This window comes from Sarcophilus harrisii, chromosome 2 (assembly GCF_902635505.1).
Source record: "Sarcophilus harrisii chromosome 2, mSarHar1.11, whole genome shotgun sequence".
In the NCBI taxonomy this organism is placed as follows: Eukaryota; Metazoa; Chordata; class Mammalia; order Dasyuromorphia; family Dasyuridae; genus Sarcophilus; species Sarcophilus harrisii.
Genome location: NC_045427.1, coordinates 22,029,965 through 22,057,497, shown reverse-complemented (window position 1 = coordinate 22,057,497; position 27,533 = coordinate 22,029,965). Strand labels below are relative to the sequence as shown.

The 27,533-nt window shown below is 40.2% G+C and overlaps 1 long non-coding RNA gene across 1 annotated transcript; it reads left to right on the top strand.

Annotated features, from left to right (window-relative positions):
• The first annotated feature begins 524 nt into the window (after positions 1-524).
• LOC105749141 lies at positions 525-13,658 on the top strand. Its single transcript, XR_001120377.3, has 3 exons — positions 525-907; positions 5,058-5,146; positions 13,263-13,658. It is a non-coding gene; the product is annotated as an uncharacterized LOC105749141 (long non-coding RNA).
• Positions 13,659-27,533: the final 13,875 nt, after the last annotated feature.

Here is a 27,533-nt window from a genome sequence, read left to right as displayed (position 1 = left end):
CCCCTGGGGGGCTTTCCATTGGTGACATTGAACTGTTTACTGCTCTTTTGAGTTTAGCTCATTCAATCAGCCAGTCAGCCTTAATCTTAAGTGCTGGAGAAACAAGGAAAGACAAATAGCACATCAACAAGTCTGCACAGAGGAGAGAGAAGTGAGTGTTGTTGTTAAGCCACGGCTGGCCCTGGGATCCCCTGGCCCAGGTAGGCCATGGGGTTTTCTTGGCAAAGGTACTCGGTGATTTGCCATTTTCCTCTCCAGTGGATTAAGGCAAACAGCATTAAGTGACTTGTACAGGGTCAGACAGCTAGTGTCTGGGGCCAGATTTGAACGTGGGTTTTCCCGGCTCTAGCCACTGAGCAGCCTTGCTGCTCTCAGCCAGTGACAGCCAGATCTGGGAGAAGCCAAGGGAGGAAGCGGCTCCTCCAGGCTGGCCAGGGCAAAGGGGAACTGAGTACGAGCAATGCCCAGGAGGCCACAGGGAGCAGCAGACAGGCAGCTGGGGCTTGATCGGCCCTAATGTCTTTCCTGAGCTCTGGGATCATCTGGAAATCCTCTGCCTAAATCTCATAATTGAGCCCATGGAACCTAATAAGATTATGAAGAGCCCTGGACAGAGTGTGGGGATAGCCAAGATTAGCGGGCGGGACCCAGTGAAGCATTATCAGAGGGAACAAGCCAGGCACTGCACTAAGCACCTTATAAATATTATCCCATAAACAACCCTGGGAAGAAGAGGCTGTTATTGTCCCCTTTTTTGCAGGAAACTGAGGTAGACAGAGGTTGAATCGTGCACAGCTGGTGAGGATCTCAGGCTGGATTTGAACTCTGCCTTCCCAGTGCACCATGGACCACAAAGTCACCTTAAAACAAAGACCAGAGGAGACTGAAAAGGAATGGGGGGAGTTAGGTAGGTAAGAGGGGAATCAGAGCGCAGAAGACAGGGGAGTTCTTGAGGTGATAAAAGCTGCTGGAAAAGGGATGAGGAATGAGAAAAGGTCATCGGATCTGGCGACTGATGCTGTCCGAGAGCACAATTTCCATATGATGTTGAGGCTGCGAGTCAGATTGCAGAAGGTTTGAAATTGGGGGAATGGAAAGAAAGTGGAGATTCTTAAGTGTCGATGGCTTTCTCCAGGAATTTAACCAAGAAGAGGAGGAGAGATAGAGGATCAGGGCTGGTGGGGACAGGAGGAGCAGTTCAGGGAGTTTTATAGGCGTGAAGGAAATAGGGACATGTTTGTAGGGAGCAGGGAGGCAGCCAGAAGGTGGTGAGAGACCAAAAAGCAATCTACTGTGGAAAATAGAATGGAATAAAGTCCAGGGATGCACGTAGAGGGCTTCACACTGACAAGGAGATGAGAGACTCCTCCTGAGAGATAGGATGAAGGAAGAGATCATGGAGGAAGGTGGATGAGGGAGAGGAGATGGGGAACCCATTCAGAATTCAGCTCTGGTATTATCATTTCTCCACAATAGTATATGATATTTCAGCAAATGCTTTGTGAAAATCTACAGGCATATGTGTATGAATATTATGTTTTATATATATTGTATATGTGTGTGTGTGAATAAAATACACATAGTATAAAATTTTTATTTTATTTTATTTTTTTGCTGAGGCAATTGGGGTTAAGTAACTTGCCCGGAGGTTCACACGGCTAGGAAATATTAAATGTCTGAAGTCAGATTTGAATTCAAATCCTCCTGACTTCAAGGCTGGTGCTCTATCCACTGCGCCCCCTAGCTGCCCTTAAATTTTTTATTTTATACACACACATATACATGGCTGTTGTTGTTCATGACTCATTTGGAATCTTTATGGCAAAGATATATAGATATAGATATAGATATAGATATAGACATAGATATAGATACAGATACAGATACAGATACAGATATAGATATAGATATAGATATAGATATAGATATAAATAGATAGATATAATTTTGCTGAGGCTATTGGAGTTAAGTGACTTGCCCAGGATCACACATCTAGAAAGTGTTAAGTGTCTGAAACCATATTTGAACTCAGTTCTTCTTGACTCTAGGCCTGGCAATATATCTGTACCATCTAGCTGTTCATACGCACACACATATATATATATATATATATATATATAAAATAATTTGTGTATATGTATATTTATTATTATATAGTGTATATGCATATAGATTTATAAATATAGACATATATGCACATATGTCTTAGGTGGATAGATAAGTAACTCCCCCGGCCAACTTGTTTAGTTACCCAGACAAAAAGGACATAGGGCAAATTTGCTCTTCCTGAGGTTATATAGGTCATGGCTTCCTTTTCTAGACATATGCTAACCATCTCTTAAAAGAGCCGTTCCCAAATTTCCCCGGGAATCAAAACCAAGCTCACTGAATGGTAGTTTCCAGGCTCTTCTCTTTCCTTCGGAGAAACCTGGAACATTTGCCCTCATCCATTTCTTCAGCTCCTCTCCCGTTCTCCCCCACTACTGGAGGATCACAGCCAGTGCCTCGCCCTGCTGCCGGTACTTTGAGACCCCCACGGATACGGCTCATCTGGGCCGTTTGAATTCCCCAGGACAACTAGGTGGTCTCTCACTGGTGCTTAAATTACCTTTGATATCGATCCTATGCAAACCATTCCCCCCTGGTTATTCCCAGTGCAAAGGTCGTTCTTCCTAGCAAAGAAAACAGAAGGAACACAGGAATTTGTCGGTGCTGGCTTCTGTCTGTTATCAATTATCATTGTCTCTTCCACCTCAAGCAAAAGGTCCTAACCTTGCTTTGACCCTTCTCTTCCCCCCAATATAACTTCCAAAACTCCCTTTCAACTTCGCTTTCTGGCTTTGGTTCATTATCTGCCTTAATACTCCGGTCCCTCTTTGGACAATATGTCATGGCCTTAATTTAGCCTGTTATCTGGTCTGGCTCCCAGCTGTAGGAAACGGCAATTAGAAGCCCAACACTCCCGTTTGTCTGAAGCCCAGGGGAAGTCATTCATAATCAGGCTGGCTCCCCTGGCTGAGACCCGGCTTTGAAAAGTCTCATGCCTCAGATGGCAACGTCCGCCAAGGAGGGAGCGCGTTTATGGTCTGGAGTTGGTCCTGGATGAATATGGGAAAGCAGGAGAGCACAGGACGAGGTTGGGGGTTTTCCGCAGGAATATAGATGTGGCAAAAGGGCAATTGGGAGCTAAGGCTAAAATGGTGTTGGCTGAAGCTTGGTGGCACAGGGCCTTAGATGCTAGGATAATCATCTATTATTTTATCTTATGGGCAAGAAAGAGCCATAGAAGATCCTTGAGCTGTGGAGGAATGTGGTCAGACCTGCCTTAAGACGATTATTTTGATGTCTGTGTGAATGGATTGGGGAAGGGAGAGGCTAAATGCAAAAGGACTAGTTAGAATAACTAGAGGTGATTCAGGACTGTGGTTCTGTGAATGTAGAGAAAGGAGACAGGGTCAGCTAGATGGCACAGTAGATAGAGCACCAGCCCTGAAATCAGGAGGAGCTGAGACACTTAACACTTCCTAGCTGTGTGATCCTGGGCAACCCCAACTGTCCCAACTGTCTCAGCAAAAGGGAGGAGGGGGGGGAGAGAGAGAGAGAGAGAGAGACAAAAATGAGAGATGTGGAGAGGTTGAATAGTTGGATGTTGGAAAGATATCAGGGAAATTTGTAAGAGTGAAAGGACTAGAAGAACTATGCTATTACTACAAGTATGAAGCAAGGAAGGGGGACCAGGGGCAGCAGAGGGAGATGGGACATTCCCAGCTGGATCTGCCCAGCAGCCAGCTCAGGAGGGACAGTGGGCGGGGACCTGGGAACTCTCTGCATAGAGGTTATCACTGAAGTTTGAGGAGTAGAAAAGATCATTGGAGGACAGCATCATCCATCAAGGGTGGCCCAGAACAGGTGAATGGGAGAAGGGGGGAACAACAAAAAGAAACAGAAGAAAAGGGGAGAAGCAGGGGAAAGGAGAGAGCAGAGTCAAAGAGCCCAAATGGGGAGAGTACCCAGAAGGGCAAGGTCCAGAATCCAAGTCTCTAGACAGTCCAGATTCTCTCTCCTCCGGCCAAAAGGTCCTCTTGTCTACTTCATGAATTGACATATCATCTCTCACCTTCACACCCTGTCCCAGGAACGTGTGGAATTCAGTTTCTTTCAAGGTTGGGCTCAGGTGTGAGCTCCTGTTCAGAGCCGTCTCCCCTTCTCAAATTACCTTTCCTTTCCTTAGATGTGCAGGAGTTACAGACACTTGGGAGCAAATAGTTTCCTTTTTTTTCCCCCCAAAGCACCAATAGCAAGATAAAGCTTAAAACAAGTAGCAACTCAGGGGGAGCTTGAGTTCCAATGCAACTGTGTGACCTGTTTGCCTCAGTTTCCTCATCTGAAACAAGATCTGGAGACCTGGAATAACATCTGGAGAAGGGCATGGCAAACCACTCCTGTATCTCTGCCAAGAAAACTCCAAATAGGGTCACAATTGGAAACAATTGAACAACCACTAAAAGATAGAACTTGGGTTGTTTTTGAATCATGGGTTTTTGTGGTTGTTGTTGTTCCCCCCCCCCCCCCTAACACTTTATATCACTGTCATGTCACTGAGGAAAATAATTTTGAAGGATTGGAGATTTCTGTTCTCTAATCAATGCAATGACTGACCCTGTCTCCTCCACCATAGAGGACGTATAGTGAGACATGTTTCTCTCCCGCTAAAGATGCATGAGACTTATCATTTTCAAACACAAACACTGTGTGAATCTGTTTTGCTTGATAATGTTCACTTGTAAAAAAAAGAAGGGCTTTTTGTTTGGGGCGGAGGAGCAGGAAAGAGTTCTGTGGAGGAGGGAGACGAGTGAAAGTGATATAAAGTGTTAAGATAAAAAGAAAAGAAAAAATTCCCAAGGAGACATAGAAGCAGATCCTTTGGAAAAGCTGTACACAAGGATTTCTATTTCAAATACAACCTTCTCTTCATTTCTTTGCTTGTGGAGAGGTTTGTGTTAAATTCAGACTAAAACATTTTAGATTAAAAATGTTTTTTTTTTTTTTAAAAACAGAGTCAGGAGCCGACCTTTGAGAGCAGCCCCAAGCCAGACTACAAGATGTTAAGAAGAGAATGGATAATGGGGAACTGGCTGGGAACAAGGTAGAGAACTATTTCTAGGAGTTTAACAATGAATGGGAGAAGAGATAAGATAGTGGGTTGAGGGGATGCAGAATACAAGGCAAGGGTTTTTTTTTTCCTTTAAAGTATCTGTAAGGAGACAGGCCTATATCCCATCGACAAATCCTTCCTGGGACCTCCACAAGATAAAAGGGTCTAGAGGAGCCATCTTTCCTTCAGACTTGGCTACCATGATGGTCCATGGGCATCCCCTTATCTCTCCCTCCAGCCCTGTTTTTCAGCTCCTCCTTTATGGGTAGTCTTCTCTCTTAAAAATGTAAACTCCTGAAGGGCAACCACTTTCTTTCTTTTTTTCCTTATTTATTTATTTGTAGCTCTAGCACTTAGCACAGTGCCTGCCAAGTGGTCAGTGTTCAATAAATTAGTTGACTGATTAACAATAGGTGATGGGAGGGAGTCAGTAGATGGGGAGAAATTGAAGGTGAGAGAAAAATAAAGGAAGCAGGAGAAAGGAGAGAGAAGAGAAAGAAGGAGAGAAAGAAGAGGAAAAAAAGGAGGGAAAAGGAAAGGAGAAGTGAGGAGTGGGGAGGAGAGGGTTTGACACAGCAGAGAAGAAGCATCTCATCTCCTGAGACTGGAAAAAGGGAGGAGAGTTGGATGAGGAATAAGATAAGCTTTGAAGTATGCAGAATGGATTAGAAAGTTGAGAAAGGATATTCTAAATTTTCTTAATAAAAGATAGAAGGATTGTCATTTCTGGGTGGGAGAAAGGAGGGTGGGAGGATGAAATGGCCCTGCTTGAAATGTGTTTGGGAATCAATCAGAGATAAATGAAAGGATTGCCCTGCTGAGATGAAGGCCCATTTGGGGAATTCCCTCCCATCTCTCCTCATCTTCATGATCTAATATCTTTGAAATGAGGGGTTCCCAAACTAGGGGCCCTGAACTTTATTGTTTAAACATTGTTTTAGTATAATTGATTTAGTTTGTATTCAGATCTTTTTTATTTTATGTGTTTAAAAACGTTTTTCTGAGGAGGCCGGAGGCTTCACCAGATTGCCAAAGGATCCAGAACGTGCAAAAAGTTAAGAACATCCGCTTTAAAGCCTTGCCAGGGAGTTGGGTGGCACTGTGGATAGAGAACCCGGTCTGGAGACAGAAAGAACTGAATTCAAATCCAGCTTCAGACACTTACTACCTGTGTGCCCCTGGATAAGTTACTCGACCTCAGTTTTTGACTAATGTTTGCTCAGTTTCCTCAACTGTAAAATGAGGATAATAATAACATTTACCTTGAAGTCCTGTTGTTAAGGATCAAATGCACAGTACTAACTCTAGTTCTGAAGTGGCCCACAAAGTAGGTGCTTAATTAATGCTTATTCCATTCCTTTGCTTAGATAAAGTAGATGCTTAATAAATGCAGATTCCTTTCCCTAGCCGAGGACCTGCTTTCTTGATGCTTTCTCTAACCAGAAGCCACTGTGGCAGAGCAGATAATGGTTAGACTTAGCTTTGGGATGAGGAAGCTTCCAATCTAGCTACTAACATTCCCTGATAAATAATAAAGCTCTAATTTCCTTACATACATACATATACATGAATAACAATAGCAATCACCTTTATAACACTTAAAATCTGCAAAGTACTCTACAAGTTATCTCATTTGATCTGCACAACCACTCTGTGAAGTAGATCATATCATTATCCCCATTTTACAGATAAGGAGATTGAGGGTAAAATACTTGCTCCAGATCACATAGCTAGTATTTATGGAGGAATTTGAACTCAGGTTCTGGAGATTCCATATATACATACATACATATCTACCTTCATAGAAATACACACAAACACATCCACATGCACACATATGTAGGAACACACACACATCTATTTCTATATAGGAAGTCAAGAAAACCTGAGTTCAAATTCGTCCTGCAACATCATTATTTATTTTATAGATACTATTTTCTCCATTATGATACTGCTATCTCCAGATGAGAAAACAAGCACACACATATATGTGTGTGTGTGTGTATATATATATATATATATATATAAACTCAATTTCTATATATTATATGTATGCATTTTAACACTAAATGTTTTTACATTTAAATTTTAAATTAAATTTTCTATTGTTCCACCAGTTTTTTATCTCCTTTTTTTTTTTTTTTTTTTTTTTACACCTAAAGAATACATTGTCAGGCAGCTAGATGGCACAGTGGATAGAGCACCAATCCTGAAGTTAAGAGGACCTGAGTTCCAATCTGGTCTCAGACACTTAACACTTCCCAGCTGTGTGACCTTGGGCAAGTCAGCTAGGAAAAAAAAGAATATATGTATTCTAGGGGTTCCTAAATTATGCTTCAGAATATATTATATTCTAATTCCACCTGAATATACCCCAACCTCTGTACTCTGTACACTTCACCCTCTCTTGGTGGCCTGATAGAAACTAGGAGTTTGAGAGGAGAAAAACATAGGAAGGAGAGACTATATATTTAAAAGAATTGCCCATATTTAATTTCTATTAGATTACTTGCTGTCTTGGGGAGGGGGAGTTAAGGGAGAAATGGAGAAAAATTTGGAGCACAAAGTCTTACAAAAATGGATGCTGAATGCTATCTTTACATGTATTTGAAAAAATAAAATACTATTGGAAATTTTTAAAAAAAGACTTCATTTCTTAGGTTTTTAGGTTTGTGGGATCATAAATGTAGTTCTGGAAGTGATCTCATTGACCATGTGGTCCAAGCTTACTGTTTTTTCTAAAATTGAGGAAACGGGCCCACCTCAGTGAGCTGACTGGCCAAGGTCCCACAGGTGGAAATAGAAGTTTGGGTTACAGAATTCTCCCAGTGGACTTTAGTTCTTTTTTTTAAAAAAAGATTCCACATTACGTTGTTTATGAGCTTGTTCTCTGGATCTATGGCTCCTTTGAGTGTCTTGGGAATAGACCACCCCTTCCTAATGACTTGACTCCATAGGAAGGGTTCCTAGCTAGATCTAGAACACAGAATGGATCTCAAATGACTTCATAGGAAATCATGGGCTCTGTCCGCCCTGGAAATACAATATACTATTCCCTTTGACCCCGGCAATACTACTGCTGAGTCTCTATCCCAACGAGATCAAAGAAAGGACTATTTGTACAAAAATATTGATAGCAGCTCTTTTTGGGGTGGCAAAGAAGTGGAAATGGGGGAGGGGGGTTCGATCAGTGAGGAATAAGTAAATAAGCTGTGGTTTATAATTGTGGCAGAGGACTACTATGCTAAAAGAAATTATGAACAAGATGGTTCTGGGAAAACCTGGGAAGATTTAACATGAACTGAAGCAAAGCGAAATGAGCAGAGCAGAATCAGGAGAGCATTGTACACAGTAACAGCAACATTGTAATGATGATCACCTGTGAAAATCCTAGCTACTTTTAAGACATGGATCTAAGACTATTTCCATTTTTCCCCTTTTTCTTTTTTTAAAGAAAGCTTTTTTTTTTTTTTTTTTTTTTTTTAACAGTATTTCAGTATGTTTTCAGACTTCATCAGTTCTCTAATAGTGAAGAGCATTTTTCATGATGGCTCCTTTGAAGTTGTATCAGATCTAAAGGACTCATGGAAAATGCTAGCCAGACAGAGGGAATTGATGAACTCTGAGTGCAGGCTGAAGTAGACTTAAAAGGAAAAAAAAAAACCTTTTAAAAATGTTTTTTGGTTTTATTTTTATTTATTTTGCAGCACGGCTAATATGGCAATGTTTTGCATGACTCCACATATATAATTGATATATTGCTTGCCTTTTCAATAGATTAGGAGAAGGGCAGATAGAAGATAATTTAGGACTCAAAACATTTTTAATGCATGTTATAAATAATTTAAAAAAGAGATAGTGCTTGGCACATAGTGGGTGCTTGATTAAGTGCTTGCTCCCTTCCCTTCCTTCTTTCATAGCTGTTCCAACAGAGAACAAGCTCTGGCAGGCTCCTTGAAAATGAAAAGGCTGTGAGTAAACCAGAGAGTGTCTCTCTTGGGACAGCCAGCCAAGCTAAATGCATAAATATAAACCCTCAATTTGGGCTCAGGCTGGTGAACATTTTAGCCTCAGCTCTGTAAAAGACCTTCTGATAAGTTACATTAATAAATGTTAAATGCTGACTATAGTAGGAACTGATCAGGACTCTGGGGGGATAACTCCCCCCCAAACCCCAAAAAGGCTGTGAAGGGAATATTCACATGGGAAAAATCAGAGCTTTGAAGAATTGTTAGAGAATGAAAAAAAATTATCAATCTTTTAGTAGACCTTGAATGGCATTGATTTAGGTGTTGGCCATTCTCTCTCACCTCTACCCTGTTCTGAGAGTACATCCTCACAGTAAAGAATATTCTCCTCTACGATATACCTGACCACAGGTCATTCAGATTAGATACATAAAGATAGGGGAAAAAAGAAATAAAAAGAATGAAAAGTAGGAAGAAAGGAAAGAAGGAAGGAAGGAAGGAGGAAAAAAAGAAAGGCACATTATTTCTTCAGTCCTTTTTCAGTTATGTTTGACATGGGTTTTCTTGGCAACTATAATGGAATGGTTTACCATTGTTTCCTGCTTACTTTACAGATGGGGAAGTTAAGGCAAACAGAATTAAATGACTTGCTTGGGACCACATAGCTAGTTAAGTGTCCGAGGCCAATTTTGAACTAAGAAGATGAGTCTCTGTCTCCAGGACTGGTCTCTATCCATTCATCACCTAGCTGCCTTATACTGGGGTCTACTACAGATTTATGTCTATTACCTCAGCTGGGCTCTCAATACTGCAAGGCAATCTCTATATAGCTTCTTAATTAATTTACTTTCCCATTCACTTCAGCAGCTCCTCCAAAACTTTTCGTCCTTCCTCAAATCTCTCATGGTTCTCCCTCCTTCTCCTGTCTTCTCATCTGAAATCCCTGCCATCACATATTATAGAAAAAAAAATCAAGGCCATTTGTCAAATGCTTTTTCTTCTCCTGTTCTCATCTCCCATCTTCCCGATGCCTTCTACTAGGATCGCCTTTGGTACCCTTTATCCCATCTCCTCCAACGAACTGCTTCCTTGGTCATCCCCTTTCTCATTTATCATCTTATTCATCTATTATATTATATTATATCTATATATTATTCATCTACTTGGTCCTCTTACCCCTCCTCACTATTTCCCATTATATCTCCTTCCTTTTGTGCTTAAGCTTCAGAAGACCATCTATACCGGGTGCCTCCAGTTTCTCTGCTCTGTCTTAATTTTCTACAACCTGATTTTGGATCTCATCATTCCACCAAAACTGCTCTCTTCAAAGACGCTATTTCCCAATGGCCTAAACCAATGGCTTTTTCACAAGCCTCATCCTTCTTAATCTCTCCAAAGCCCTTCCCCGAGTCCTCTCCTCCTTTCCTTTAGATCAGGGGTCCTCAAACTATGGCCCGGGCCAGATGCGGCAGCTGAGGACCATTATCCCCCTCACCCAGGGCTATGAAGTTTCTTTATTTAAAGGCCCACAAAACAAAGTTTTTGTTTTTACTGTAGTCCGGCCCTCCAACAGTCTGAGGGACAGTGAACTGGCCCCCCTATTTAAAAAGTTTGAGGACCCCTGCTAGGTCATGACATTGCCTTCTCTCCTTATGTATCTGACTGCCCTTCTCAATTTCTTTTGCTGGATCTTTATCCAGGTCATGTCCACTAACTGTGGGTGCACCATAGGATTCTATCCAGAGCCCTCTTCTCTTCTCCGTCTACATGATTTCATTTGATCTCATCAGCTCCCGTGGATCCAACTATCTTTTTGTTAGTGATTCTCAGATCTCTTTATCTAGCTCTCGCTGCTGTCCTGACCTCCAGACTTTCATCTCCAACTGGTTGTCCTACAGAAGCATCCCAAAAGGAATCCATTATCTTTCTTCTTCTTGACATCCCCTTTCCTGCTGAGGGGACTGCCATCTTTCAGTTACTCAGATGACAGCTAACTGTCATCCTTGACTTATATCCAATTTATTGCCAAGTCCTGTTGATTTCATCCTGGTCACATCTTTCATGTGTGCTTTTTCCTCTCTGACACTTCAATCAAACTGCTGGAGACCCTTATCACCTCCTGCCTAGGACAATTCCAATAAACTGCTGGTGGGTCTGCTTGCCACAGATCCCTCTTTTCTCTTTTCTCTAGTCCATCATCCATTTGGCTGTCAAAGGGATCTTTCTGAAATGCAGATCTGACCATGTCCCTCTCACCCTCACCCCTCTATAAACTTCAGTAGTTCCCTAGTACCTCTAAGAGCAAATATAAAACCCTTTGGGGTCAGAAGCCTTTTATAACCTAACCCCTTCCCCCCTACCTTTCTAATACTGTTATCCCTTCTACATTGAGACTTTGCCCATGTGGTTTTGATATATCACCAGTTGGCATGAGAAATGAAATGGGAATTCGGGGGGAGTTTTGCAGAAGCAGCATATGGCACTCAAAGACCAGGAGATGAAACAGAGTCTATGACCAAAGGCTTAACCCACATTTTAAAATAAGATACTATAAACACCTCATGAAAGAAAATGAACAAATTCAGACTTCTTCTCTGGTATAAAGAGAGAGGCAAAAAATTTTACATGGATTTTCCAGATCAATTGTGTGTTTTGTTGAGACGCCCCAACTCCCCTACGTGGAAGGGAGAACCGTGATGTTTTTCCTCCACTTTCCCTTTCCCCACCTTAATTTTCCTTATACCCCTCCCAACTTCTTCAATCTACTTGTGTACCAAACAAAAACCTTCTTCTGTCTGGGCCTTTTTTCCTGGCTGTACCCAAGAAGGCCCCTTTTTAGTCCTGGTTTTTCATCGTTAAAACCACCCTCCCACAGAAAGTTTTGTTGATTCTTTCGTTCAGTCCCCTTCTGTTTTGATTTCACGTATCCGGAGAGGCAGAGAGAAAGAGAGACAGAGAAGAGAGAGAAAGAAAAAGAGAGAGAGAGAGAGAGAGAGAGAGAGAAAGAGAGAGAAAGAGAGAAAAAAAGAGAGAAACAGAAAGAGACAGAGAGAGAGAGACAGAGACAGAGAGAGAAAAGAGAGAGAGAGAGAGAAAGAGAGAAAGAAAAAAGAGAGAGAGAAAAGAGAAAGAGAGAAAAGAGAGAGAGAAAGAGAAAGGAGAGAGAGAGAGAGAGAGAGAGAGAGAGAGAGAAAGAGAGAGAGAAGAGAGAAAGAGAAAAGGGAGAGAGAGAGAGAGAGAGAGAGAGAGAGAGAGAGAGAAAGAGAGAGAATATTCATTAAGTGTTTTCAAAATGTTATTCCCTGTCCTAAAGGAGTTGACATTCTAATGGGGAAAGACAATATGGAAAGGGAAGCTTTAAGAGTGGGGAGGATAGAAGTGATAGCCCCAGTAACATGGCTGAAGAGGTCTAGTAAGCACTATGGAACCTATCAGATTGTCTGATAGGACAGAAGGAAAATGACAAATGCTAGAGGGAGACATGGGAAAATTGCATTGTTAAGGGCAGCTTGGGTTGCCATAGTACACAGAGCACTGAACTTGGAGTCAGGACTCATCTTCATGAGGCTCAGACACTAAATACAGTGTGAGCTTAGGCAAGTCACTTCACCCTGTTTGCCTTAGTTTCCTCATCTGTAAAATGAGTTAGAAAAGGAAATGGCAAACCATTCCAGTGTTTGTTAAGAAGGTCCTAAAATGGGGTCACAAAGAATCAGATGGTTCTGATCAAGACAATGATCCGAGACAATTACAAAGATCCCATGTTGGTGAAAAATGCTATCTATCTACTTTTCAGAGAACTGAAGAACTCTGCAAATTGAAGCAGACTCTTTAAAAAAAAACCCACTTTATATTTCATGTTTATTTTGGTCTGTGTATTTATTGCAATCTGGCTAATAGGGAAATATGTTTTGCATGACTTCACCGTATAATTGATATCATATTGCTTGCCTTGCAATGTGTGTGGGAGGGACAAGTGGGAGGAAGAGAATTTGAAACTCAAAATAAAAATAGTATTAAAATGGTTTCACATGTAATTGGGAAATAGTTAATGAAATAAATTTTATGCAACACTATATATTTACGTCCATCTGTCCATCCATCTCGATTGATCAATCAGTTGATCTATCTCTATTTAGGAAAGCACTGTGGAGGTCTGGAACCAAACAAGAGAAGGCCAGAGCTGACTAGAGTCCAGGGCTGTTACAGGAACAGAAGACAACTTTCTAATGAGGAAGATATGGAGAAATGGTTCCAAGGGAGACAGCCTTCCAAGATAGTCATGGATAGACAACTCTACTTTGTAGGAAATTTTTTTCCTTGGATCAAAATGTTTGTTGTTGTTTGTTTTATTATTATAACTTTTTATTGACAGAACCCATGCCAGGGTAATTTTTTACATTATCCCTTGTACTCACTTCTGTTCCGACTTTTCCCTTCCCTCCCTTCACCCCCTCCCCTAGATGGCAAGCAGCCTTATACGTGTTAAATATGTTACAGTATATCCTAGATACAATATATGTGTGCAGATCCTTGGATCAAAGTTAATCTTTGCTTTTTAATTTGCATCCTTTCTCCTACTTCTGCTTTCTGGAATCAAGCAGAACAATTCCATTCCTCTTCTAGGAGGCAGCCCTTTAAATATTAGAATCCAGATATCAAATCCTTTCCACTCCTCTTCTTCAGATTTAACATCCCCAGTTCTTTCCTCAAGTCCTTTGAGCTTGGGGCCTTTCACTAATCCTAATAGACCCTCTCCAATTTGTCAACTTTTTCCTTACATGGTGGTATGTAACTGATATAATGTGTGTAAAGTATATAAAATACATAATACAATGTATATAAATTATGTAAAAATAGCAGATATAATGTATATAAAATATGTGAATATATAATATAATGTATGTAAAGTGTGTAAAAATAACTAATGTATGTGAAATTAAGTGATGTAATGCATGTAAAGTATGTAAAAATACATAATATGTATAAATTATGTTAAAGTAGCTGATATAAATAATGTGAATCATTATTTATATCATTTTTCAGAGAACTGAAGAACTCTGCAAATTGAAGCAGACTCTTAAAAAAAACCCACTTTATATTTCATGTTTATTTTGGTCTGCAGCCTTATATATGTTAAATATGTTACAGTATATCCTAGATACAATATGTTACATATTGTAACCATGTTCCTGGAGATGTGGTTCCATACATAAAATATCTAATGCTTGGGAGTAGGGACTCTTTTATGCTCATCTCTGTGCCACCAGTCAATTCAGCAAGCATCCATTTATTGCCTACATCCTGCCAAGTGAGTTCTGTGAATAGAAAGAGGTAAAGGAAATTTGCTAAACCTTCCCCCGGTTTTAGCTCATATAAAAATGTTTGGTTTTTGTTGAATTGACTTTATCACCACCTCTGCCCTTAACACTTTTTTTCCCCCTTTCTTTTCCTTCGTTACCGGAAATTTTTGGCCATTTCCCCCTTTCCTGATTCTTCCACCCCCAAATTTAATTTTAAATTACTTGTAATTAATTTTTTTTTCCTTTTATATACATTAATTATGTATTTTTTTTTTTTTAAATTTTATTTTTAAATGTATTTTAAATTTTAAATAATTTTTTTTATTTAAATTTTTAAATTATATTTATTATTTATATAAATTTTTTAATTTTTTTTTAATATTTTTATTTATATATTTTTAAATTTTATATATATTTTTTTTCCCTTAATAATTTTATTTTTTAAATTAATATATTATATTTTACATAATTATATAATTATTTATTTTTTTACATTAAATATACAATTTTTTACATTATATTTTATTTTTACACTTTATTTACATTATTTTTATCATTTCATATTTTTTACATTATATTTATTTTAACAAATTTTTATATAATTTTTTTAAATTTTAATATAAATTTTTATTTTTTTAATTTTTAAATTTTTTTAATATTTTAATACTTTTTTAAATTTTTATATCATTTATTTTTTTTTATTTAAAATTATAAAATTTTACATTTAATTTTTTTTTAATTAAATATATTTTATTTTACATACTTTAAGATTTTTCACATTATTTTTTTACTACTTTAACATAATTTATAATATTTTAAATTTTTAATTTTAACTGTTAATATTTAATTTAATAATTTTATTTTTTACACTTAAAACATTATATTATTAACCATATTTTTATACATTATTCGCTATTTTTAAAATTTAATTTTAAATTTTTTATTTTTTATATTTTTAAATTTTAATTTTTATTTACATTTTTAAACATTATATCCTTTTTAAAATTTATAATTTATTATTTTTTTACAACATTAATCTTATTTTTAATTTAAAATTTTATAATTTACATTTTTTAAATTATATTTTTTTTACATAATTTATTACATTTAATTATTTTAATTTTAAACATTATATGTTTTTTTACAAATTTTATATACATTTATATATTTTTAATAATTTAAATTTTTTTTTTTATAATTTTTTTTAAATTTTAACACTTATATATTTAATTTTAACATTTAATCCTTATTTTTAATTTATATAATTTATTATGTATTTTAAAATTTTTAACATTATTAATTATTTTTTATACATTTATTATTTTTTTACACTTTATATTTAATTTTAATTTAAATTTTATATTTACGTAATTTAAATAATTTATAATTTTATTTTTTAATACTTTTTACATTATATTAGTTATTTTTATACATTTTTATACATTAAAATATTTACACATTTTTAAAAATTTTATAAATTTATTTTAATTTAAATTTTTATTTACACCCTTTATTTTGGGTTTTTTTAATAATTAATTATTATTTTAATAATTATTTTAAACATTTTTAAATATTAATTTACTATTTTAATAATTATAAGCTAATTTTTAATTTATAATTATTTTTTTTTATATGTTATTTTTACATAATATTTTTTATAATTTTAAAATTTATATATTTAACATTTTATAATTAATATTTTAAGTATTTTTAATAATAACCTTTTTTTTAATTTAAAATTATATAGTTATTTTTAATATTATTTTTTAAATTTTATATACATTTTTTTGTTAATATTTATATAATTATATCGTAAATTTAAAAATTTTATAATGATTTTTCATGTTTATTCATTATTTTTAAAATTTTTTATTTTTTATACATTAAAATTTTAATTTTCATTTGCCCATTACATTTTTTGTCTTTATATAATGACCCTTTTTTTGGGTTTTTATATCATTATTAGTTATTTTTATTTATTTTATAATTTTAATCAATTTATTCATGCAATATTTTATATTTTACATAATTTAATTAAATTTATAATTATTATTTTAATTTTTAATAGTTTTTTTTTTAATACCCTTTTTTTTTTTAAAATTATATTATAAACATTTTATATCATTTATATATTTTAACATTTTTATTTTATAACCCATTTTTTTGGGCTTTTATAATTATATATTTTTTTAATATTTTATTTTTTTTTTATAATTTTTTACAATGCTAAATATTTTTATACATTTACCCTTTTTAAAAATTTTATATTTAAATTTTCATTTTATATCATTATTTTTTTTTAAATTTTTTTTTAATTTTACAAATTTTATTTATGCCCTTTTAAAATTTATGCTTTTCCTTTTTACTGGTTTTTTTGGGGAATTTTATAATAATTTTTTTTGTTTTTTTAATTTATATAAATTTTTTGTTTTTTTTTTAAAATTTTGCTAATTTAAAAATTTTATAATGTATTTTTCTTTTAAATATAATTTTTAAAATTCCTTTTTTTTATCATTTTAACATTTATTTTGTTTTTTTATAATTATATCCTTTTTTGCATTTTTTTAATAAATTTGTTTTTTTTAATCAATTTACGTTTAATTTTAAAAGTTTTTTATCAATTACATTTATAAGCAATTTTTAATCATTAAAGCAATTTTTAAAATTTTTAAATTTTTTTTTTACATATTTATACAGTTATTTTTTCATGGTTATTTTAACATTTTAAAACATTTTAAAATTTTTTATATTTATACGCTTTTAAGTTTTATTTTAAAATTTTTTTGTTTTTAATTATATGTTATTTTAATCTTATTTTATACATTTTTTTTTTATTCATTTAATTTTTTTACATTAATTTAATTTAACATAATTTTATATTTTGGTTTTTTTAATATTTTCATATTTTTTTTTTTAAATTTTAAATTTTTTTTTTTAATTAATCGTTATTTTAAAATTTATATAATTTATTTATTTTTTTTAAACCTTTTAATTATTTTATATACATTATTTGATTTTAAACTTATATTATTTTATATATTTTACAATTTTAATCTTAATAAATAATTTAAAATAAATTTTTTAATATTATTTTTAAAATTTAATTTATATTGTTTTTAAAATTTTATTAACATTAATTTATTTAAATTTTATATTAAAAAACATATTTTATTTTTTATATTTAAAAACCTTTATTTTGGGCCCTTTTTAAAAAAATTTTTTTTTTTTTAATTTTTTTAAAATTTTATAACATTATATTATTTTTATTTTATATACATTTATCACTAATTTTAAATAATTTTTATTTTTTTTTTTAAATTTTATATTTTTTTTTTATTTTTTTTTAAATTTAAATTTTAATAATTATATCAGTCATTTTAAATTTTTAATCATATTTTATTTTTTAAAATTTTTTTAACATTTATCATTATTTTTTAAATTATTTTATTTTTACATTTTTTTAATTTTTACATTTTTTAAAATTTTTTTTTATTTTATAAAATTTTTTAAAAATTTATATATTTGTTTTTAATACTTTTATAAAAGTTATTTTTTACTAATAAGATTTTATTTTAAGATTTATTAATTATTGTTTTTTATACATTAAAGTATTTAATACTTTATAACATTTTTTTGTTTTATTTTTAATATATATTATTTTTAATTTAAATTTATTTTTTATAATTTTATTTAATTATTTTTAATATTATTAAATTTTCCCAATTTATTTAATTATTATTTTTTTAATACTTATATAATTTTTTTAATACTCCAAATTTTATTTTAAATTTTTATTTAAATTATTTAAATTTTTTATACAATTAATAAAAAAATTTTAAAATTTTTATTTTAAATTTTTAAACTTTATATCAGTTTTTTTTAAAAATTTTAAATTTTAATTTTTTTTAAATTTTTTAAAAAAAATAAATTTCATTTTAAAATTTTCAATTTATTTTTTAAAAATTTTTTAAAAATTTAAATTAAATTTTTAAAATAAAAAATTTTTTACAACAACATTTTAAATTTTTTTAAAAAATTTTATTTTAACATATTTTAAAATTTAAACTTTTAATTTAAAAAAACTTTTTTTAAATAATTTATAATTAATATTTTTTTAAAACGTTATTTTTACATTTTTTAAATTATATTAATTTAAATTTTTTTAATTATAAGCAATTTAATTTTAATTATATTATTATTTTAATATTAAGTTATTTTATATCTTTTTTTCATTTTTAAATTATTTTAATTTTAAATTTTTATAAATTATATTTCCTTTTAAATTTTATAATGATTTATTTTTTTTTATTTTTTACATGTTTTTTAAATTTACCTTTTTTTTCCAAAAAACCCAAAAGCTTTTAACAAATTTTTTTAAAATTTTTATCCTTTTCTTTTTTACTAATTTTTAATTTTTCCATTTAAAATTTTTTAAAAAAAAATCGTTTTTAAATTTTTTTTAGAACCCCCTCTTTTTCTTTTTTTTTCACTTTTTCCCCAACACCAAAATTTCTTTTCCTAAAAAATTTTTTTTTTTTTAAACTTTTGGGTTTTTTAAACCCTTTTTTTTTATTTTTTTGTTTAAATTTTAATTTTTTCTTTCATTTTAAAAACCCGGGGGTTTTTAAACTTTTTAAAATTTTTTTCTTTTCCGATTTTGTTCATTTTAAACCCAAAGGGGAAATAAAATTTTTGGGGCCTAACAATTTTTTTCCCGTTTTTACAACAAATTTTTAAAAACCCGCCCCACCTTTTAATTTTTTCCCCCCGGGTTTTAAAGGGGAACCCCAAACCCCCCCCCTCGGGGGCCCCCCCCCCTTTTTACCCCTAAAACCAGCAAACTTTTTTTTTTTCCCCCGGGGGCCCACCCCGGTTTTACCCTTTTTTTAAAAAAGGGCCCCCTTTTTTCCCTTTCCCCCCCCCGGGGGGGGCCCCCCGGGCGGGGGGGGGCCCGGGGGGCCCTGGGCCATCCCGGGGGGATGTGTTTTCCCCGCCCGTGGGAGGCCTGGGGGGGGCCTTTTCCCCTTTCCCCGGGACGGGCCCCCAAAAGGGGCCCCCGGGCGGGGGGGGCCCCCCGGCCCCCCGGGGGGGGCCCCCTGGCCCGGGCCCCGGGGAAGGCCACGGGAAGGCGGGGAGGGGGGGGGCGGGCTCCCCCTTTGGGGGCCCGGCCCCGGGGAGGAGGCCCCCCTTTTCCCCCCCCCCGGGCCCCCCTGCCCCAGGGGGCCCCTTCGGGGGCCCCGCCCGGGCGGGGGTCCCCCCCGGGCGGCCCCGCGGGGGCCGGGGAAGCGGCGGGGGCCCCGGGGGCCCCCCGGGGGGGTTGGCCCCGGGGGACCCAGCCGGGAAAGGGGCGGGCCCCGGGCCAGGGGGGCCTGGGGTGGGTCGGGCCCCCCTCCCCCGGGGGGGGGGCCCGGCCCCGGGGGCTGGGCCGCCCCCGAGCCCGGGGCCCGGGGCCCGGGGGGGCCGCCCCGGCCCCCGGGGGCCCCCCCTCCCCCGGGGGGAAAGGGCCCCACGGCCCCCCGGCCCTCGGGCCGGGGCCCCGGGGGAAAAAGGCCCCCGGGCCCGGGCGGGGGGTCCCCCGCCGACAAACCCCCCTCGAGGGGGGGGTTTTGCCTTCCCCCCCCAAACCTCCCGGCCCCGAAAGGGGAAAGGGGGGGAGAGGGGGGAAAAAAGGGGGGGGGGGGGGGGGGGGGGGGAAAACCTTCCCGCCCCCCCCTGGGGGGGCCCCCGGGGGGGGGGGAGCCCGGGGAGGAGGCCGGGGGGCCGGGGACGGGGGAAAAAGGGGCCCCGACGGCCCCCGGGGGCGGGGCGGGCCCCCCCGGGGGCCGGGCCCCCCCGGCCCCGGGCCGGGCCCCCCCCCCGGGGGGGGTTGCCGGCCCCCCCCTGGGGGGCCCCGCCCCCGCGGCCCCCGGGCCCGGGGCCCCCGCCAGGGCCCTAGGGCCGGCCCGGGCCCCGGGCCGGGGGGCCGGGCCCACCGGGGGGCGGGGGGGCCTTTTCCAAAGGGGCCCCAACCCCCGGAAGGGCCCGGGCCCCCCAAGCGCCCCCGGGCTTTCCGGGCCCCCTCCCTCCTACCCCCCCCCTTCCGGGCGCCGGGCCGGGCCTCCCCGGCCCCCAAAAAGGGCCCGGGGCGGGGGCCCCCCCCCGGGGGGAAAAGACGGGGGGGGGAGAAGGGGCCAAAGGGAAGGGGGGCCCAAGGGGGGGGCCCCCCCGGGGCCGGAAAAGGGAAAAAAGGACGGAAAGGGGGGGGGGGAACAGGGTGGGGGGGCCCCCGGGGGGCCCACCCCCACGCACCCCCCGGGGCCCCCGCGGGCCCCCGGGCCCCGGGGGGGCCCGGGGGGGCTGGGGAAGGGGAACCCTGGGGGCCCCCTTTGGGCTCCCGGGGCCCTGTGGGGGAAAAATCCCCCCCCTGGGGGGGTTTTTAGCTTTTTGGGCCCTTTCCCCCCTTTCCCGGCCCGGGGAAAACCCCCCGGGGTTTCAACCAAGCCCGGGGGGGGCCCCCGGGGGGGCCCTGGGCCCTTTTTTTCCCGGCAAAAATTTGCCCGGGTGGGGGCCCGGCCCGGGGGGGTCGCTTTTTGGGGCCCCCCCCCTTTGGGGGGGACCTTGGGCCGGGGTGGGGGCCCCCCGGCCCCCTTTTTTTCCCCAAAAATTTCGGGCCCCTTTCCTGGGTGGGGAAAGCCCGGGGGGGGGAAGGGGGGCCCCTTTTGGGGCTCAGGCCCCCGGGCAAACCCTGGGGAGGGGGGGAAAGGGGGCGGGGAAAACCCGGGGGGTGGGAAAGGGAGGGAAGCCCACCCCAAATTTTTGGGTTTTAAATTGGCAGGGAAAAGGAAACCCCAGAGGGGGGGGAAAGGGGCCCGGGGGGGAGAGCCCCGGGAGGGGGGAGAGGGAAAAGGGGGGGAGGGGGGGGGAAAAAGGAAGGGGAGGGGGGGGGCCCTGGAAAAAAATTTGGAAAATCTTGGGGGGTTTTTTTTGGGGGCCCCCGTTTTCCCATGGGGAAGCCCCCCCCCGAGGGGAAACCTTAAAACCCCAGGGAATGGGGGAAAAAGGGGGGACCCAAAAGGGTGGGTGGGGTTTACCCTGGGGAGGGGGGAAAACTTTCCAAATTAAATTTTTCCCGCCTTTTTCCCACCCCGGCCCGGGAAATTTTTTGGGGGGTTTTTTTTTGGGTTTTCCGGGGCCCCCCCGGGAGGGGGTCATTCCCCCACCGTGAAAGGGGAAAGGGGGGAGGGCCCTTGGGGTTTTTGGGCCCGGGGTTTTCTCTTTGGGGTTGGGTTCCCTTTTGGGGCCCAGTGGGATTTGAGGGGGGCCTTGCCTTTTTTAAAAATAAATAAATTTTGGGGAAAAAAATCGATCGGGAATTACATCTTAGCACTGGGGAACAAAGTCCCGCTGGTGATGAGACCCCTGTCCTCTATGGTTGAAGGGGCCAGGTGAGAAGTGTGAGAGGTGTGTGTGTGTGGGGGGGGGGAGGAGAGGGGCGAAGGCCTTCCTGTGACTTCAGCCATCAGATGAGGTCTGTCCAAGTTGCTGTCCTTGGGGTGCTTGGCCAGTGGGTGATATTTGGTGGGGAAAGAAGTATCTTTTAGGAACTAAGATCTTGTGGTTTATCACTTTAATATTTGAGCCAATACCTTCACTCCCCCAGGCCTTTTTTTTTCCCCTTGTCAACTGGAAGTTCCTAAGCAAGCCCTAATTAAATACATACCAGACTGTGCTAAACCCTCTCGCAAAGAAGGGCAAAAACACAGTCCCCGATCTCGGGGAGTGCAGGCTTGAATGGGGGAGATGGCAAGAGAGAAAACCTGCCGGGAAGGGGCAGAAGGCAGGCCGGGATGGCAGGAGTTTGCAGTCCAGGCCTTTGTTTTCCAGCCTGGGAAACTGAGGGCAAGAGAGATTAAATAACTTGGTTAGGATCTCAAGGCAGGAGTTGGAAGGGACCTTTGTAGTCCCAGCCTTCATTTTCCAGCCCGGGAAACTGAGGCCCAGAGAGATTAAATAACTTGGTTAGGGTCGCAAGGCCAGATTCATTGCTTTTTTGTTGGACAGGCTATTATTGAATGCTGTGTCCAAGGCATTTTGTTAGGGATTCAAAGACTAACTATACATCCCTCAGCAGGTTGGGCTCTATGTGAGGAGGAGGGGGAGGGGGAGAAGGGCTTGGGCGGATGGAACCCCTCTGGGTGGGTCTCTCCTTGCCAAAGTCCACTGGAAATGTGCCTTGCCTCTCACCTTCCTAATGTGCCTTGGAGCTGCCTGCCTTGGCTGGTGGCCAGCCCTGCCTCCAGCTTTGACCGCCGTGGTTCACTGCCTTTCTCTCTCTGGTTTTGAGAGAAGTATTAAAAATCTCATGGTTTTGAGAGAGGTATTAAAAATCTCAGCTTTAGACCAGAGGTCTTGGGTTTGAATCTCGCCTCTGCTATTCAATCTCCGTTGGCTGAGGTCACTTACTCCCCAGCTCAATAAAAGGGGCTGAAGTGGCGACCTCTGAGGGCCCTGGGATCTCCAGCGCCGCTCTCCCCAACCCCCAAGCTCTGCACCTACTCGGGGAGGCCAGTGGGGGGTCATGGACTGGGCGGTAGGCCAGGCCGCTCCCTCTCCTCAAACCGGTTCGCCTGCTTCTCTGGTGCTACTTGGCAGGTTTTCAGGGGTTTGTCCCTTGAGCAGAGTTCTGTTCTCTTGCATTGCCTGGTAGACGTGCTCACGGGGGTTGGGGGTGGCTAGAACCTCTCCTCCCCTTCCCTTCCTCCTCCCCATTGGTCCGACCTCAGACTCTCTCGAGAAAGCTTCTTTGTCCCATTTCTGGGACTGCAGGGGGACATAAAGCTAGGACGCCAGAGTGGTGACCAGACCTGGGACAAGGAAACCTTGCTCCGTATCACAGAATCCTAGGCCCAGCCATAGGCCACTTTAGGCCAGCTCCCTCACTTTAAGGATGAGGAAACTGAAGTGACTTGCCCCAAATCACAGGAGGAGGCTGGGGAGAGCTTCCCTTTTCAGGACAGGTTGCGATTGAGGAGGAAGAGGGTTCCGGTTCAGAGAATCACAGATTTAGAGTTAACCTTCGAGGCTGCCTGGTTCCAACCCCCTCATACTACCCATGATGGCTTCAGAATCTCCCTCTTAGCCCTTTTTTACAGATAGAAGCAGAGAGGTTAAATGGCTTTATTCAAGGTTACATAAGTTCTAGTGAACCTGAGATTTGAACTTGGGTCCTCATCTTTCAGAACAGTCAGGACCATGCCTAGGTCTTGCTTTGCTCCTGGGGTGCTACCAAACTGGGAAGTTAGTCAGAGACTTTTGAGTGTCTGGACCTAAAGCTAAGTGAGTGATTGGGGAATTGGGAAAGTCTTTGATTTTTTTTAATGGGCGGCTCTTTTGGGGGAACACTGAAATGTCTCTGAGGGTCCAGTGGCATTTTCATCTGGGAAAGAGGAAGGAGGAAGAAACGGAGGCCCCTGTGGGGCCAGGTTTCTGTGGCTTAGTAGCAGAGTGGGAAGAGTGCCAGACCTGGGGGAAATGCAGTCTGAATCCATCCTGATGACGTGGGGCAATTATTTCTCTCCATCTGATGCTTCCTTTATAATGGATGGGTAATACAGCATCCCTGGTTTAGGGTTGTTGGGAGGAAATCCTTTGTACACCTGAAACCACTGTACAAGTATGAGTTAGTGGGATTTTTTTGTGCCCAACTCCCAACACTTTCAGCCCCTGGGGTCATCTTTGGGCACTGGAGACCAGGAGAAGTGCTCACCCATTTTCCCCTTTTCCAGCACTGGTTAGTTTGAAAGACTAGGAAAACTAGCATGGAAAGAGGAATTGGATCAGACATCAGAGGACCTGGCTTCAACCAAATGGGCCTAGTCAAGATAACATGGGGTGGTACAGAGAACAATAGACAATGTCGGAAGCATCTGGATTTAAATTCTGCCTCAGGTAATTGGGAATAACACCTGGTATTTCTACAAGTTTTTAAGGTTTGCAAAAATCCCTCAAATGCATTTATCGGTCAGTACATCTTAGCCCTGGAGAACAAGGTTCTGATGGTGATGAGATCCCAGAGGGAAGGAAGGGAAGTGACTTCCCAGAGTTACTTCCAAAGTCGAAGACTCTTAGTAGGTCATCCAGTGGCTTCTGGTTGATTGAACAGCGATTTCCTCCCTATACCTGTTTGCTCATCTTTAAAATGAGAGGGTGGAGTTGATCCTAACTGGCTCTAAATAAAATATTCTTAATCTGGGATCTATTTAGAAGCTCTTGGAACATATATGGAGAAAAGAAATGACATCTTTATGTTTAATAATGTCTGGTTGAAATTTAGCATTCCCTTTGGCGAGGAATTTAAAAAAAACCATTATTTTGAGAAAGGATCTCTAGGCTGTACCAGACTCATGGGGTCCACGGGCTATCCTAGGCCAATCAAGGGGTCCATAGGCTCCCTCAGACTGATCACAAGGGTTCAGGGTACGAGGTGAAGTTGTTGGACAATGGGAGGTGGGTTTAGAATACAGACTGAAGATTCCTAACCAAATTCGAAGGTCCCAATTTGGAACCCCAAGATGCTTTATGAGGTAGGTAGCGGTTATTTTACAGATGAGGGAAATTGGTTTTTGAAGGTAAAAATGGCCTTTGTTATGTGGAAAAGTTTTTCCAAGATTTTAGTTTGAATTTTTGTTTAAAGTGGATGGTTCAAGGGTACCCGGATTGGTATTTAAATGTTGTGTGAATGGAAATAACCAAATGTGGGAATTTAAAATTAGGGGGTTATTGTTTAAAAACCAATTTTGGTAATTAAAACCAATTTATTATAGTAAAGGGGTTTTCATCACAGAATTTTTAAGGTTTTAAAGAAGAGGTTTCCCTTTAACTTTAGAAATTTAGGAGGAGGAAAATTTTACCAAGCCAAAGTTTTGAATTTTTTTACATTTGGTTATTAAAATTTTGCAAAGGAAGTTTTCAAGGAAAGTTTATGCCATCGGGAGCCCAATTTATTGGGAGAAGTTTTGTTTTTTTTTTTCATGTCAGTTGAATGTTCCCTTTGCAAAGTTTTGCCTTTTAAACTAGAATTTAATGGTTTCCAGATTACTGGTTAATTTTTGGTAATTTCCGGCAAAGCCTGTTTCCAAAAAAAAGGGAAATATGGTGGGATTGGAGAGGGAGGGAAGGGGTTTTATTTCCCGGGGTGGGGGTTGGAAAAGAGGTAGTGGAATTATTTCAGAGGGGAGAGGGAGGGAGTGGAAAAAATTTGTTCTGGATGTTTAAGAGAGAGGAATTTTGGGGTTTACCAGGTTGGTTTGGGTTTTAATTTATTGGTTTTCCACGTTTTCGAGGGTTTTAGTGGGAAAAGGAAGGTTTGGGGTTATTGGGATGAGGGAGCCGGATTTTCTTTTTTGGTTTTAAAGTTCCTTTTGGAAATTAAAATTGATTTCTTTGATTTACCCGGGTGTGCCCCTTTAAAGTTCCTTTGAAAATTTTTCCAGGAATTTTTGTTTTCTTGGGGGAGAGGGAGAAGAGGGAAAGGGGGAACAAGCCGTTGGCGGGAAATACCCGGGCAGGCTAAAAAGTTCTTTTAAGGGATTGGTATTTTCTTTAATTTCAATTAAGTTTTAAAGGGTGGGTGGAGGGACACAGAGAGGGGGTGGATTCCCTTAAGTGGTTTTTCCAAGGCTGGGTGGCAATTGTTAATTATGAACCTTTTAGGTTACTAGGTGGGGGTTCCTTTGGTTTTCCTTTTTGGTTTTCCCAATTGGTTTAGATTTGGCCCATGGAGGGTAATTTGGGTTTGGGGCCCCATTTTTCCAACTTTGGGAAGTTTTATTTTAAAGGGTGAAGGGGATTAAGTTTTTTTATTAAAAGTTTTAGATTGGCTTTTACCCATATTGGGGGTTAACAATGTGGGAGGTAATAAGTGTTTGATTTGGCCACTTTTTTTATATAATAATACCCTGAGTTGGTAAAAATTTTCTTTGGGGGGGAAAAGGGGTGTGGGGGGAAAAAAGGTAAAGTGGTAAGGTTTTCCTTTTAGGTTTTGGTTGGTTGATTTTCCTTTCCCTAAAGGCCCCTTTTTTGCCGGGGCTGGAACAGAGTGTTTGGGGTTCCCCTTGTTTGGCCCAGGGGTTTCCCCGGGTTTGGGCAAAGGGATTTGGGCCTTTAGGGTTCAGGTGTTTCCCGTGTTGGGGACGAACAGAGGTTCCGTTTTTCCGGGAGTTACCCCTTAAGAAAGGAAAAAAAGAGCACCCAGGGGCCTTGGACTTGGACCCAGATGGGAAGGAGGGAGGGGAAAGGCTTCCAAAGCAGTTGGGGTTTTTGTTGGGGAGGGAGGCCCGGGTGGGGCGGGGGGAAGGCCTCCCGGGCGGGGGGGGGGAGCACTGGGGCGGTGGGACAAGGGCCGGGAACTTCCGGGCTGGAGAAGGCCAAGGAGAGCACCCCGGGGCAGAGAGAAGGGGCCAGGGAGGCACTCCCCGGGGGCAAAACCAGGAGGAGCACTCCCGGGGGGGCGGACAAGGGAAAGGGGAGACTCCCCGGGGGACAAAAGGGCCAGGAAGGTTGGAAATCGAGTCCTAGTTTCCCGGCCGGGTTCTAGGTAATTCCTGAAGACTAAACTGCAGACGAGGCGCTGCTTGGCAGGGGCGAAGGGAGTTCCCTGTCCCGATACAATGTACAGATATTACTTATTAATGATTCTACTATCTACCATCCCCAAAATGTAGCCTTGTGCTGCTGAGTGGTCCTGAGCGCTGCGGGGGCTAATACGGTGGCTTTATCCAAGTCAAGGCAGTTGGAGTCTTCCGGAGACAAAGCCGGAGCCCAGAGGAGGAGCGCACTAATGGTGGGATTTCTGGCACCAGGGATAATAAGCCAGTGGAAAAGGAGAGAGGAACCCAACTCGCCCGCCCTCCCTTTATTCAGCATCATAGTTGGTAACCCCTGGAGTTGGGTCCGAGCGCTGGGGGTTTGAGCCCCTCTCCAAGGATCTGTCTCCACGAGCTTTCTGGTAACAAGCCCAGCACTTTCTCCCTTCCCCGGGCTTCCTTCCTTCCCATTGGCCGGGGTCCCGGGCGGGGCGGACACATCAAGTACTACAACTCCCGAAAAGCCTCGGGGCCGGGGCGGCCG